Source organism: Psammomys obesus, unplaced genomic scaffold, assembly GCF_907164565.1.
Source record: "Psammomys obesus unplaced genomic scaffold, mPsaObe1.curated_primary_1811, whole genome shotgun sequence".
NCBI classification, from domain to species: Eukaryota; Metazoa; Chordata; class Mammalia; order Rodentia; family Muridae; genus Psammomys; species Psammomys obesus.
The window spans coordinates 39,143,570-39,157,726 of record NW_026596073.1 but is presented as its reverse complement, the minus strand read 5'-3'; positions in this window follow the sequence as shown (position 1 = coordinate 39,157,726).

The window sequence follows — 14,157 nt, the reverse complement described above, 5'->3', positions numbered from 1 at the left end:
AATAGATAAGATATACCTCCTCACATGGAGAAGTGCCTAATTAGATTTTAGTTTTTGTTTATTTTTCCGTATGCATTCCTCCAACAAATTTATCTAACAATGTTCACAGATGTGTAGAGTGGTTTTTTTTCTTCATAATCTCCAGTTTCATGATTTGCATTTTAAAAGACCAACCATGAATGCATCTTGTAAGTGCTTGTTTCAGCTATGAAGATGTGACAATTTCTTGTTGTCACAAAATTGTATCTCCTGGCCCAGTGTTGTCAGTGATAAACTGATAGTAAGCTGCACATAAAGAACCCATCCTCTCATTGCTGTTAGTTCCGCTTTTCTGAGCTACCTTAACCCAATGTAGGTTGCATGGCATCTGAGTTTGCATTCCATCCCATAGCTTCCAAATACTTTCTGTTTTAATGTGTCTTGTATAGAATATAATAGTATTTTTATTCAATTAGCCTAGAGCAAAATACTGAGCAATAATGACTCCATCTTAAACCCGCAGCTTTTTTTTTTTTTTTTTTTTTTTTTGGTTCCTTCTATCCAAATTTCCCACATTTTTAATCATCTCCTAAGACTGGCTCATTTATTCTTGTGTCTCCTGGTCCTCTCCTCAAGGCTCCATCTCCACTTTTTCTCTTTCTCTTCCCTTCATTAACCCACTGTTCTCTGTATTGCTCAGAACTGGCTGGTTGGCATATAATAGTATTTTAAAGCAAGAATGTAAAATGTGTGAAAGCTAAAGTAGCTTTACATTCTTAAAATCCTGTTATATAGCCAAGCATGTATGTGATAGAGACAGAAGGATCAATAGTTCAAATCTACCCTCAGCTACACAACACGTTCCAGCTCACCCAGATTCAGTTATGTTAGTCCATGTCTCAAAAAAAGGCATAAAATAAATAAACAAATAAAAATATTCAACACAACCAAAATATATGAATGTAAACCTCTGGCTTATGAAGAATTAGTCTATGAGATGAATATTCTATAGATGAAGAATCTAGAGATTTCCCCAGATACAAAATGCAAAGAAGGGATTTGTGTGTGCTCATATATATGTGTATATCTCCATGTATATATGTGTATACATATGTCCATTCACAGACACACTCTCTCTCTTTTCAATTTGAATTTTTATGAATATTCATTATTGACAGATTCTGGACTTTGAATTATTTTGTAGGTTGGGTTGTTAGAAGACCTTATTAAATTTCACATGGGTAAATCTTTTAACACATAGATTTTGTTTTATGTTTTAATTTTTGAATGTCATCTTACCACTTTCTCACTAAATGGACTCAGTGTCTAATTAAGAGCGCCATTTTTCACTTCTGATATGAACACAATTCATCTGGCTAATTCTCTGATGTTCACATTATTCTCAATAACATGTAAATATATTCATGCTTCATTTTTTTGTGGAATGGAAAGAAAAAATTATCATGACATAGAATTGCTGGTGTAGCAAAATGTATTTCCTTAATCAATTACTGATTTCTCAATAACATGTAATATATTATAGATATATGGAGAGAGCAGACAACCTTGTCTTGTCCCTGGTTTTGGTGGGATTGCTTTTAGCTTCTCTCCATTTAATTTGATGTTGACTATCTGCTTGCTGTATATAGCCTTTATTTTGCTTAGTTTTGGGCCTTGTATCCCTGACCTCTCCAAGACTTTTATCATGAAGGTGTGTTGGATTTTGTAAAAGGCTTTTTCTGCATCTAATGAGATGATCATTTTTTTTTGTTTTTGTTTTTGTTTGTTTGTTTTTTCAGTTTGTTTATATGCTGGCTTTTCGTATGTTGAAAATCCCTTCATCACTGGAATGAAGCCTACTTAATCATGGTAGATATGTTTGGTGTTTTCTTGAATTTTCTTCTATGATTTTCTTGAAAATATTTCTGGTTCTCTGAACCTGGAATCTTCTTTTTTTTCTCTATTTTTCTTAAGTTTTCTCTTTTCATGGTATCCTTGATTTCTTGTATGTTTTGTATTTGTAACGTTTCCAACTTTATTTTTCCTTTGAGAGATGTATTGATTTCTGTAATTGTATCTTCTACACTTGATATTCTTTCCTCTATCTCTTGTATTCTGTTGTTGATACTTACCTCAGTGGTACCTGATGTCTTCGCTAACTTTTCCATCTCCAGGGTTTTCTCAGTCTGTGTTTTCTTTATTAATTCTAATTCCATTTTCAAATCTTGAGCAGTTCTATTCATTTCATTCACCTATTTGATTGTGGTTTCCTGTATGTCCTTGATGGTCTCTACTTGTTTGGTTGTATTTTTCTGTATTTTTTTGAGGGATTTCTTTGTTTCCCCTGTATGTGTCTCTAATAACTGCAAGAGTGTAGGTTTAAGGTCATTTTTCTGTGTTTCGGCTGCAACAGAATTTCCATTTTGGGGAATGGGGTGTCTGGTGGAGTCATGATGTTCTTGTTATTGTTGATTGTTTGTTTGTTTGTTTGTTTGTTTATTTTTATTTTTATTTTATTTTCTTTTTTTTTTTGAATTTTATTTTTTCTTATCAGTTACATTTTATTAACTCTGTATCCCAGCCGTGTCTCGATCCCTCATTCCGTCCCAGTCCTTCCCTCCCTCCCTCATCTCCACCGTGCCCCTTGACAAGTCCACTAATGGGGGGACCTCCTCCCCATTCATCTGATCCTGTTTTATCAGGTATCTTCAGGACTGGCTGCAAAGCTCTCCTCTCTGGCCTAACAGGACTGCACCTCCCTTGGGGGGTGGGGATGCCAAAGAGCCAGTCATTGAGTTCCTGTTAGAAATAGTCCTTGTTCCCCTCACTATGGGAAACCAATTGGTTACTGAGCTACCACAGGCTACATCTGAGCAGAGGTTCTAGGTTACATTCATACATGGTCCTTGGTTGCATGTCAGTCTCAGAAAAGACCCTGTGCCCAGATATCTTTGGTCCTTGTGGAGCTCCTATCCTTTCATCATCAGACTAACTCCCCTTCTTTCATATGATTCCCTATACTCTGCCAAAGGTTTGGTCATGAGACTTTGCATTGAAAACACTGCTAGTTAGAGTATTTCAATTGCACTCAGTAGACTCCTGTCATATGTTCAATGCGCATCCCATCTGTCTTTCTAAAAGAGGATTGATCATCTTACCCCATGTCCGCTCTCTTGATTATCATTTTTAGGTGTGTAGATTTCATTATGTTTATCATATCTTATAGGTCTATATAAGTGAGTATATACCGTGTTTGTCTTTCTCCTTCTGGGCTATTTCACTCAGGATGATCTTTTCTAGATCCCACCATTTGCCTGCAAATTTCATGATTTCCTCCTTTTTGATTGCTGAGTAGTATTCCATTGTGTAAAAATACCACAATTTCTGTACCCATTCCTCCGTTGATGGACATCTGGGTTGTTTCCAGGTTCTGGCTATTACAAATAATGGTGCTATAAACATGGTTGAGCAAATATCCTTTTTGTGTACTTGAGCAAACTTTGGGTATATACCTAGCAGTGGTATAGCTGGGTCTTGAGGAAGCACTATTCCTAATTGTCTTAGAAAGCGCCAGATAGATTTCCAGAGTGGTTGTATCAGTTTACATTCCCACCAGCAGTGGAGGAGGGTTCCCCTTTCTCCACAACCTCTCCAGCATGTGTTGTCCCTTGAGTTTTTCATCTTGGCCATTCTGATGGGTGTAAGGTGATATCTCAGGGTCGTTTTGATTTGCATTTCCCTGATGGCTAATGAGGATGAGCATTTCTTTAAGTGTTTCTCTGCCATTCGATATTCCTCTGTCAAGAATTCTGTTTAGCACTGTTCCCCATTTTTTAATTGGATTACTTTGTTTGCTGCTTTTCAGCTTCTTTAGTTCTTTGTAAATACTCGATATTAGTCCTCTGTCAGATAAAGGGTTAGTGAAGAATCTTTCCCAATCTGTAGGCAGGACTTTTGTTTTGATGACAGTGTCCTTTGCTTTACAGAAGCTTTTCAGTTTCATGAGGTTCCATTTATTGATTGTTGCTCTTAGAGCCTGTGCTGTTGGTGTTCTGTTCAGGAAGTTGTCTCCTGTGCCAATGAGTTCTAGGCTGTTCCCCACTTTTTCTTCTAACAGATTTAGAGTATCTGGTTTTATGTTGAGGTCTTTGATCCACTTGGACTTTAGCTTTGTGCAGGGTGATAAATATAGATCTATTTTCATTTTTCTGCATGTAGATATCCAGTTGGACCAGCACCATTTGTTGAAGATGCTGTCTTTTTTCCATTGAATGGATTTGGCTTCTTTGTCAAATATTGAGTATTCATAGGTGTGTGGGTTTATTTCTGGGTCTTCTATGCGGTTCCATTGATCCTCCTTTCTGTTTTTATGCCAATACCATGCAGTTTTTATTACTATTGCTCTGTAGTACAACTTGAGAACAGAGATGGAGATACCTCCAGATGATCTGTTGTTGTACAGGATTGTTTTGGAGATTCTGGGTTTTTTGTTTCTCCATATGAAGCTGAGAATCTTTTTTTCAAGGTCTGTAAAGAATTGAGTTGGTATTTTGATGGGAATTGCATTGAATCTGTAGATTGCTTTTGGCAGGATATTCATTTTTACAATGTTAATCCTACCAGTCCATGAGCACGGGAGATCTTTCCATCTTCTGAGATCTTCTTCAATTTCTTTCCTCAGAGACTTGAAGTTTTTCTCAAACAGGTCTTTCACTTGCTTGGTTAGTGTCACCCCAAGATACTTTATGTTATTAGTGGCTTTATGTTATTAGTGGCTATAGGGTGTTGTTTCCCTAATTTCTTTCTCGGCCCTTTTGTCTTTGGTATACAGGAGGGCTTCTGATTATTTTGAGTTGATTTTGTATCCTGCCACTTTGCTGAAGGTGTTTATCAGCTCAAAGGTCCGGAAAATATTTTCAAGAAAATTATAGAAGAAAACTTTCCCAACTTAAAGAAGGTGATGGCTATAAACATACAAGAGGCTTACAGAACACCAAGTAGACTAGACCAGAAAAGAAATTCTTCACATCACATCATAGTCAAAACACTGAACCTACAAAACAAAGAAAAAATTCTAAAAGTAGCAAGGGAAAAAGGCCAAGTAACATATGAAGGTAGACCTATCAGAATCACACCAGATTTCTCAACAGAAACTATGAAAGCCAGAAGGGCCTGGACAGAAATCATACAGTCCTTAAGGGACCACAGATTCCAACCCAGACTACTATACCCAGCAAAACTTTCAATCAACATAGACGGAGAATTCAAGATATTCCAAGACAAAACCAAATTTAAACAATATCTACATAGTAACCCAGCTCTACAGAAGTTACTAGAAGGGAAACTCCAAACCAAAGAAAACAACTACATCGAAGGAAACAGAGGAAATAGATAACTACACAACAAAACACCCAAAAGAAGACAAGCAATGAAACTCAGTGACACCACCAACCCCACATCTAAAGTAACTAACAATTGTTGGTCACTAGTTTCTATCAACATCAACGGACTCAACTCCCCAATTAAAAGACACAGACTAACAGAATGGTTGTGGAAACAGGATCCATCATTCTGTTGCATCCAAGAAACACACCTATGCAACAAAGATAAACACTACCTCAGAGTAAAGGGTTGGAAAAATGTCTTTCAAGCAAATGGTCCCAGAAAACAAGTGGGAGTAGCCATCTTAATATCTAATAAAATAGACTTTCAACCCAACTTAATCAAAAAAGATAAGGAAGGCCACTATATTCTCATCAAAGGAAAAATCCACCAAGAGGACATCACTGTTGGAGGCACAGGCATTTCAGGCAGTAGTCAAGGGGGCTTGGAATTCTCCGTAATATACAACCTTCAATCACACTGCTATTCCTTCCCTTCACCATCCCTCCTAGGAAATGGACAAACTTTAATCCACATTTTCATTATGTATTAAATTTTTCATCTCTAATAGTACACAGCAATGGTTTATATTGCTATATTTTATTTATGTTATTTTAACAAGGTCTCATATATTTCAGGCAGACCTTAACATTGCAATGTAGTAAAAAGATAACCTTGATTTGTCTGTTCTTTGCATCTCTCACTCTCTAGCTCTTTATTATAGAGATACACTACCATAATATCACATTGGTCAACTCAGTTCTGCCTAATTCTAGAAAGCACATTAATCCCTGGGATACACACAGGCTTTACTTCATTATATATTATTTTAAACAAATTATTTCGTGTGATGATATCATTATGTTTAAGAATATTCATATACTAGAGGCATTGCTATTCCAACCAAGGACTATTCATGGAGATAACCTAAGACCCCTGCACAGATGTAGCCCATGGCAGTTCAGTATCCAAGTGGGTTCCATTGTAATAGGAACAGGGACTATCTCTGACATGAACTGTTTGGCCTGCTCTTTGATCACCTCCCCCTGAGGGGGAAGCAGCATTACCAGGCCACAGAAAAAGACAATGCAGCCACTCCTGATGAGAGCTAATTGACTAGGATCAGAAAGAAGAAAAAGAAGTCCTTCCCATCAGTAGATTTGGGGAGGGACATGCATGCAGAGGGTGGAGGAAGGGAGGGATTGGGATGGGAGGAGGGAGAGAACCAAAGGGCGAATACAAAGTGAATAAAGTGTAATTAATAAACAAAAAAAGAGCCTTCCACATTCCATAAGGGATTATCAAATAATTCATAGAAACAAAGACATTTATATTGTTATAACCATTAGGGAAGAATCAATTATCCAGTAACTTGGCATTATGCTGTAGTTTCATATGTATTTTTCTATGTTTAACAATAGCTAATTGCATCATGTAGTCACTGCTCATTTTGATGTTTTTAAAGTGTGTATGCAAGAGACAGGAGAGAGAAAAAGAGAGAGCTAGAGAGCAAGAGAGGAAGAGAGAGAAAGTAAGAGAGAGATGAAGATAAATATTTTGGTTATCTTGATTTGGACATAAGGAAAATAGCTACTTTTTAAGGTTCATTATAAGTTTTTTTATTCATTTTTAAATTATTACTATTTACCTCCTATTTTAATAGAATAATTAATAACTCATCAAGTTTAAGAAAATACCATGTGGAATTTATTTTATGTATAATGAATTATGCTGCTCTATTTAAATGAGTTTACTTATGGTATATAATGTTTCAACAACATTAAAGATATATTTTTATTTATTATATTAAAGGAGCATATAATTAGATTTCATAGTATTGTCATAGCTGTAACAGAGTGATAAGAACAGCTGAACAGAAACATCCTGTATAGCATCTATGGAGTCAGTTCAGTACTGTTCCAAAATTTCTTGGGTCAGAGTCATTGCAGCCTTTTATCATGCTTTGTGGTAGTCAATATAGAATCTACTTGTTTTTTTTCCTTCATACTCTTCCCCAGTTTCAACCATTTTTTCATCTCCTCCTTCCATTTGTATGTAGTCTTTGTTTTTACAATTCTGCTTGTCTTCTACAACTTAATTTATTTAATGGGTATGTTATGATTTATGAACATGTTTTTCTATTTTGCATTTGCTTTCTTTCAAAAAACAAGCTTTCACTCTACAGCCATGAATGGCCTGATTCTTGCAAACTATGGAAGACTTACAAAAACATCAGGTGACTCTTCTGTCTCTAATTCCAATATTTTGAAGAAATCTGTGAAACTTATTTAGGACTTATATTTCTCTCTGTGTTCCCTTAATTTTTATTTGTAATGTCATGTAAAATTTTAATGCAGTATAGCTTTTCCTTTAGTTTGGACACAGAATGTTCCCAAAGTTATGTGTTAAAGGATAACCTTCATTGTGTAGTTCAGGGACGTGGTGGACAATAAAGGTGGTGATATATAGGAGAAACTAGTTGGTTACTAGAGGCATACCTTTAAGTGACCTTTGAGACTTCAGTCATTTTCCCTTCTTCACACCTAAAACTTGAAGAAAATTTTCACAATACACATTATAAGTAAACATAGTAAAAATTCAATGCCCACAAGGCTCATCATTACAAAACAAATTACTTCCCAAGCTGTCAACTTTCTTTTTAGATGTTGGTGGCTGGCTGCACTTTGATATCATTGCTGTGACACTTAAAATGCTGCAGAAGAGACCAGTGAATTGCTTACCGGGGAGGAGGCGGAAAGTCTAAAAAAGTAGCCCATAGGAGCAGAGAGACCCTCAGTGCAAGCTTACCAGTTGGCGATAGTCAAGGCGCAAAGGCTGAGACGGCTGCTAACGGTGCAGACAGTGGAGGATAGGCTTTCCGGTGTCCCGGCAGGGATGGGATCTGTAGGAGACTACATTAAAATAACAGAAAATGCTGAATTTCTTGGAATTCTTCGCAGTAAAGGAATAACCAGGATATAAATGTGCTGTCAGGAAAACACAGTCACAAGAGAGACTAGCACTGGAAAGAGAATGTATTTTACATTGCGATGTTAATATATTGGTTCTGACAACATCTCAGGAGTCTGCAAGTTTGTCCATCACAGGTGTAAAAGGACAAATTTTGTTTGATTATTTCCAAGGACAAAATCTGAACATGATCTTCTGATTCAGTTCTGAAGAAGGGGACATGGATGGATCATTAGAGTCTCCCCTCCTCTACATAGCCAGCCTAACCTTTGATTCTTTCAGTACAATGAGACAAAATCAAATAAAAACAATTTTAAATGGCCTGCTTTTGAGGTAGTACCACTCCGAGTTTAGATGCTGGCCTCCAGAGAGAGCACACCTTTGAAAACACAAACATGCACACATCTGGATACACACACACAAACACACACACACACGCACATATATTGTCTTAACCCCTCATCAAGGACTTCCCTTTTTAACAGACTACGAACATCAATACAGTAAAGCACAACCAATTAAATTGCAGATTTGCAGAGCCAAGTTCAAATGATGCATATAGAGTGAAATTCAGCAGAAGTGGCAGAAATATTGTAATGGTCAGAGGATCAAGGGTTGTGCCTATATAAAAATATATGTATACATGTATATATATATACATATATATATATATACTATTATAGATGCATATATATGTATGATATAAACTATATGTATAATAACATGTATATTAATATATGCATGTATATATATATATCTTACTAAATATAAACAACTAAGTCATTATAATATTACTTGTACATATTTTTTCAGGGCTGACCATTTGTTACTGGATAATAAGTGCATGTGCTCATTCCTGGGGAAGATTATGTCTCCAGCTCTCAACTTTCCATAGTTGTCTGTAGTTCTTGGTGTAGTGTTGAGATATTTGCTCTTTCTCCCATTCTCCTTGGAGTATCTATTGTTGTCCTCATTCAACTCAGGTTTAGGCAGTCATATTGGAGAGACTTTATGTGTATAATTTCTAAAACATGTCTAGGACACACAATCTCACAGTACAGCCCTTGATCCTTTGGTTCTTACATTTTTGCCATTTTTCTGAGTTGTTTTATGTATGTATCTATTAGAACTGGGCTCCAGAACTCTGCATTTTAATTGGTTGTGTTTTTCTGCAATTATCTCTATTTTCTGTTGAAAAGAGAAGACTCCTCAATGAAGGGTTAGGACAACAAATACTTATGAGTACAAGGACCAATATATTTAATGTAGTTGAAGATTATACTGATTTATTAAAGTCGTATTTAGAAGTTTTCATGACTTCACTTGCCTTGGCTATTTGGTTAAATTTCCAGTACCAGACATAGTTTCACTCTTGTTGAGTCAATCTTAAATGCAGCAGAGAGATTTTTGTTACTGCCAATGTATGTGTATCATTACTGCATCGTTGCTTATCCTGACTCATGGACAAACAGTATGTGACTGGTTCTAGAATCCGATTATCTGTTCCCATGATTGTGGAACAAAAATTGTAGAGGAATTTTAATTCATCAACATTGCTGCTCTGGCAAAGGATCATATCCAAAGACCTAGGAGTGCAGACATGCTACACACCTTTTCTCCTTCTGGCTGGAATAGAAACCTACCCTTAGGACACACCTTAATCCCAAGCAATACAGTCAAAGTTCGTATGTAGAAGGAAGCACCCACCTTTGAAACTAATATCTAATGAGGTATTAATAAAGGAAAGCAGAGAAAGATTTGGCAGATTATCATAAGCTCAACTTTCATTTGAATTCCTGCAGTTTGACGCAATTTAATTTATGGAGTTCAGAAATCAGAGCAATTTAGTCAAATGTCGAGAGAAGCCATTTTGAATCAATCATCTTAGGACTTTGAGCTAAATACCTGAGTTGAACCAGCCAGCCTGAATTAAGAAAGACAAAGAAAGGGTGAGCTTATTTAACAATAGGCCCCTGAGACAGCAATTGCATCTGTTGAATAAAAGATACCTTTACATCTGGTGCTGCAACATGCCTTGAGAAAGAAAAAACCCAACAGCATTGGGGAAAGCAGAAGATGCATGACAGAAATGTTGCAGAGGATAGAAGACCAAAACTCTTAACAAAATAACCATATTTGATGTCATTTGTTTACTTTTGCACAAACCACCACATTATTTCCCTAAGTGACTGTTTCAATGTAATGAAATTTCAGTTTGTTTATGAACTTGCTAGCTTTGACATATGTACATATTTAAATAGTAGCTGTTCTATGAGGTTTATTTAATCAAATTTTATCATAATTTATTATATTTTTATATTTTATTATATAATGTTTTAAGTAGTTTATGTGCTTATTTCTGTTTTCTAAAAATCTGTAACTTCATCTTTATTTTTCCTTTATTTTTTGTTTTGCTTTTCTTTTAAATTTTTTTTAATCACTTTACTTTTCAACACTTTATCCTCTAATAAATTTAGTCTCTGATTTTATGTCAAGGTCTTTAATCCATCTGGACTTCAGTTTTGTACACAGTGATAAATACAGGCCTATTCGATTTTTTTTTTCATGCAGACATTCAGTTCGACCAACACCAGTTGTTAAAGATGTTTTCTTCTTTTCATTGTATGGTTTTGGCTTCTTTGTCAAAAATTAGGTGTCCATAGTTGTGAGTGTTTATTTCTGGGTCTTCAATTCAGTTCCATTGATCAATGTGTCTGTTTCTATACCAATACTATACAATTTTTTATTACTATTGCTCTGTAGTATAACTTGAAAAAACTTGAGAAATTAAACTTCAACAAATCAAATAATCCAATAAAAATGGGGTAAAGAGCTATACCGAGAATTCACAACAGAAGAAAACTGTAATGGCAGAGATGCACTTAAAGAAATGTTCAATGTCCTTAGCCATCAGAGAATTGCAAATCAAAACAACTCTTAATAGATTCCAGGCAAAATGGCTAAGATAAAAAAATGCAAAGTGACAAGGCATGGTGGTGAAGATGTGGAGAAAGGGGAACATGCCTTTATTGCTGGTGGGAGTGCAAACTTTCATAACATCTCTGGAAATCAATCTGGCACTTCTTTCAGAAAACTACAAATATTTCTACCTCAAGACTCAGCTATACCACTCTTGGGCATATACCCAAAAGATGCCCCATCATACAACAAGAATCTTTTGCTCAACTATGTTCGTAGCAGCTTTATTTGTAATAGTGAGAAAGCAGAAACAACCTAGATGCCCCTCAACCTAGGAATGGATAACAAAATTGTGGTACATTTACACAATGGAATTCTACTCAGATATTAAAAACAAAGAAATGGTGAAATTTGCAGGCAAATGGTGGGGACTAAAAAATGTCACCCTAAATGAGGAAACACAGACCCAGAAATACACACAGGGCATGTACTCACTTATAAGTATAGTAGTGCAGGATGACCATACTGCAATCCACAGACCTAAAGAAGCTTAGTAACCAAGAGTAGCCGAGGGAGGGTGCTGGGAAACCACTCAAACGGGGACATAGAACACCGTACAAAAGTGCCTAGAGAGGGAACATGGATAAAGAATGGGGAGTGAAACAGTTAAGGTATATGGAGAAGAAGGGCTGGGAGCTGGCAGAGCTGGGAACAAGAAGGGAAACTGGGAAGAGGGGCATCTCTTTGACAACTATGAGGCCTGTGACAAGGTAGGCACCTGAGAGTGCCTCTAGCTTAGATTCCTAATGGTGTGGCAGGAGGCATGATGATGAAAACCTCTTAGCCAGGTGGGACTACTGGAAGGAAGGAACAACAACCCACCAACAAAACACTTGATCCATAAATTACTCTGCCTCAAAGAAGTGAAAATATAAAAAAGGTAACACAGATTGAGGGAATGTCCAACCAATAACTGACTAAACCAGGGAACCACCCCAGAGTAGAGAGCCAGCCCCTGACACTATTAATGGTGTTCTGCTATGTTTGCAGACAGGAGACTAATTTGGCTGTCATCAAGGAGGCTCCAGCAAACAGCTGATTCAGACAGATGCTGGGACTTGGAACCAAGCATGGGGCAAAGCTCCTGGGGTCCTGTGGAAGTTTTGGTGAAAGATTGAAGGACCTGAAGGGCACAGAAACCTCAAAAGAAGACCAGCAAAGACAAATAACCCAGTCCCATAGGCATTTATGGAGACTGAGACATCAACTAAGGAGCATGCATTGTGTAGACCTAGGTCCCCTACACATATGAGACTAATGGGTGTCTTGGTCTTCCTATGGGACATATGAGGAGTGTGTGTTGGCATGTTTCTAACATGGACTCTGTTGGTTATCAAGAAAAAGAAACTTGTCATAAGAAGATGAAAAATTTAGAAAGAAACTGAGTTCTTAAATTCTGGGCATAACCTAAAAGAATGCTGTAATTACATGTGAAGTGAATGCTGAAATTTCAGGAGTCTAAATGTGCCCAGAGCCTTCATATTGCTACATCTCATAGAACAATTTCAACTAAAATCAACTATAATCTTATTTGGGTGAGGAATCTGGAATGTATTTAATACAAATAATGTTAAAGTGTATTTGTAGCTTGCCATGAATGAAAGATAAGTTAACCTGGAACAGGGAGTGAATAAGTTGAAACTCATCAAAATTATGGCAAACTCAGTGTTGGTTAAATATGTTTGGTCTGAATATGATCTAAAGGATACCTCTTCAATCAGGAAATTATGACTTAGAGATTTGTGAATCGTGTTTGCTATTTAAAATTATACAAATTGGTAGAGTAGAAATTAAAAAGCTCAGAAATCATCAACCATGAAATAACTTTAAAATGATCTCCTTATACATTCCTATTTTAATGTGTTATGCCCATTAAAGCATTTTGCTTCAAAATGCTCATTCTGGATAATAAATTGAGTAGGAGTGGAAATGTTGCTTTAGACTTGCTAATACTGAGACTATGAAAAAAGAACTGCATGTTGCCTAATCAATTGTAAAGCAAATGATGATCTCTCTATTCAGGGATGTGATGCTGGTCTTCCCAGAACCAGGGAATGGATAGCATAGTCATATTCAAATCAATTGCAGTCATAGTTTTCCTACATTGAACATTAAACTGTTATTTCTCCTTAACAATGCCATAGTTAGATATTGTAATGTTTGGGTAAGCTGTAGCAGTTAATTTGTTGAATGGGTACCTAAGAGAAACGCTGTGGGGATACTCACCTGAGAAGGGTGAAGGGTGGGAAACACAGAGGAAGGAGAGAAACAACACTGAAGATATTTGAAAGAGCCATAGGAAAACATGCTCTTTGACATTTACTTAAAGTTACACATATATAAGTACATGCATACACAAGTATACACAGCTGAAATGAAGTTACGTCAATCGGATGTGATAGTATTGTCTGTAAGAATCACAGGGTATCTAAAAGAAAATAAGAGAAAAAACAAACAAACAAACAAAATGACCTCAGTGCCAGGCAAGGGAAACTTCCTCTGCAGTTATGGGTCAGAGAAATCAAGGAGACTTCCATAGCAGTATAGGACCCTTGCTATTGTCCTTGATTGTGTCTGAGGTGTTGAGGTCGGGAACCCATTGCTGAAGGCATCACACACTTCTAACATTGAACTTGGAAGAATCATACTAAAACTGGCCTGAAGTACTCTTTCATCCGGTCTTTCTTTCATAGAGTAAGAAGAAGTTTTACAAGTTGCAAAAGAACAAAAAAATAACAATAGTCCTACATACCTGTATTGCTTATAAATAGCAATCATCATTATAATGACAAATATATTGATGGATGCAATAGTAACATTTATATCCTGAGGGTAACAAATAGGTTT